General features: G+C 38.3%; 1 protein-coding gene across 1 annotated transcript in view; it reads left to right on the forward strand.

Annotated features, from left to right (window-relative positions):
* Window positions 1-500, forward strand: part of LOC138209298 (multiple PDZ domain protein) — a 39,780-nt gene extending 39,280 nt beyond the window's left edge. Inside the window, exon 45 of the mRNA XM_069167771.1 lies at window positions 1-500. This exon is cut by the window's left edge and continues 1,747 nt beyond it. The gene's annotated coding sequence lies outside the window, so the exon portion shown is untranslated.
* The last annotated feature ends 1,905 nt before the right edge of the window (window positions 501-2,405 follow it).

The following is a 2,405-nucleotide window of genomic DNA, read 5'->3' on the forward strand; positions in this document are numbered from 1 at the left end:
TACATAGAATGCCAGGTCGCTCTAAATCACAGAGTAGTCACAAGAGGAGAGCGGAGGAGAGGAAAAGAGAGGGGCATAAGTTCGAGAAAAACTAAATTCTAGAGAAAGCTGAAGTTAGGACAAAAACATTTTCAACCCGAGTCAGAGAGACACCCAGAGAGAGTAAACCTGTGCCTTTTTATTTTGTAAATGCACAGAACCTTCACTTTAATTACTAGAGTTACTGGTGACAACTTGACAAACAATACTTTTGCACACAAATGTCTCATTTAGGAAATAAGAGGCATCAGGGGAGATCCTGTCTGGAGCTTCCGCATTAATCAAAGCCATCTGTTCACATTGCAAGCTTTATTGAAACCCAGCCATCGCAGCCTGGTTTATCCTTCTCCAGATGAACAATTGCTTGCCTGCTGGCATGAGGAGGGTTTTAAGATGGAGGAAATGTTTTTTGTGCATTTAACTTGAATGTTGCCTACAATATAATAGCCCTTCTTTTGTGAATAAAAAAAAATATTATCTGTGTTATTTGTTTAGCATTTAAATACTTTTAACCTCTTTTGTTCACTTCAGTGAATTTCCATACATCTCTTGAGGGAGTAGCAGAGGGTGGATGAATTGACATCTGTCTTTGTTTTCATTAAGCAAGGAAACTGATCTGAAGTTTTTACAACCATGCTCCCTCAAAAATGCATAAGTAATATGCCAGCAGGCCACAAGGAATAGGACCTTCTCCACCCAGTGGCACTTCTTAGACTCTTTTCCAGCATGGAAAAAACCTACAGTGGGCAGTGTCTTCCGTGGCTGCAAATACTGAAATGAATTTTTGTGCTGCTGATAATAAGATGAATTTCACTTGAAAGGCACTAATGATCCTCTCTCTGAGGAGGGTAGTGGTGCTCAATGATTGTTCTGTGTGTCTGTCACATCTATCCATATTCACAATCCTAAGGATTGTGTCTTTTTGCTGTCAGTGTCACCTGGTGGTACAGAAAAAACAGCTAACTGATGATGGGTCCAAAAAAAAAATCATTTGCGCTTCTTCTCCATCCTCTCCTTTGAGGTTCTTTTTTGGGATATCAGTCTGTGCTGCAAAAATGCCAATCCTAAGTAATTCAGTCCAGTGCTGAGTCCTAAAATCTTGTTTCTCTTAAAGCAAGACAAAAATAACCTAACAGGGAGATTTACTGTACCTACTGTAGGCCTAAAATTACATGTTAAGTACTAGTTCCACATTATTTCCCAACACGGAGTCTAGGTTAATACAAATAAATGAGCTGGACTGACTGGAAAATTGGCACAAAGAAATGTGTATGCTTATTTCATCCAATTTTATTCAGTGTCATTGCCTGAAGCAGGAAATAACAAGACACATTAATGCAGCCAAATCAGAGATGCCCTGCATGACATCTTGTTATGAATTGTAAGACCTCTCTGGTTTATTAAAACAAGAATTTGAAGGTCAAATAGTTTCACTCTTTTTCTCTAGTTTGCCAATTCATTTATTCAACTATCCCTTAGGCAGGATGTAGTCAGGATTTCAGAAACAGTTAAGTCCAAGTTGTCCCTGAGGTCCTTTTATAATAAATGAACATACAGAAGAATTTTCAATCACTTTTTTCATACGAATCTCATCTTTCTTATTACTGAAAACTTTTTTTCTAAGATTGTGCTTTACTCTTCCAGGAATACAATTCTGCTGGTTGAGTGTTTTCTAATTATTAAATTGAATCTTTATTTTTCTTTACGTAAAATTAATCAAACTTAAGGACATCGAGTTAAAAAGCTTTATATCTTGTTCAAACCCACAACAAATTCTAATGAAACTGCTTTAACCCAAATCCCCAGAAAAAATACAAGGACACGACGTCTCTGCCCTCATTGCGACCTGTTGCTCTGGCTTTAAGCTTACAAAGATGCAACAGGGGATCACAAATAATACATGCTGTGTGCCTTTGTATGTAATTACACAGGGTCAGGTGGTCGAATCATCACACAGGCTCCGATTCAAAGGCCCGACACGGTCTTTTCTCGCAGAGTTATAACAGTCCTGAGAAAGTACTAACCCCCTTGTGTTGTGTAGTTCAGTGCCTGCAATATGTAATATCTCAATTTACACCAGTTTTGGCCGGGGCAGAAATATGTTCTCCAACAAAAAGCCTTTGTGATTTCCTACATGGGACAAGATTTTTCTATCCTAATTTAGAACGTGAGGTCAAAACGACTATGTCGATGAATCGATGAAACTGAATCGATGTCCTCCTTTTGCAGTAATGCCTTAAATCCACATGAGGGCGATGTGTATGCTGTTATAAAAACATGGAAATTTGCATGGTCTTGATCTGCCTCATTGATTAGAAGTAACATTACATTTAAGCAGGGTGTGATTTGTCATTTGGCCTAAGGCT

The sequence above is a fragment of the Embiotoca jacksoni genome, unplaced genomic scaffold (genome assembly GCF_022577435.1).
Source record: "Embiotoca jacksoni isolate LCO1_2020_lvr unplaced genomic scaffold, fEmbJac1.0.p SCAF_4, whole genome shotgun sequence".
Taxonomy (NCBI): domain Eukaryota; kingdom Metazoa; phylum Chordata; class Actinopteri; family Embiotocidae; genus Embiotoca; species Embiotoca jacksoni.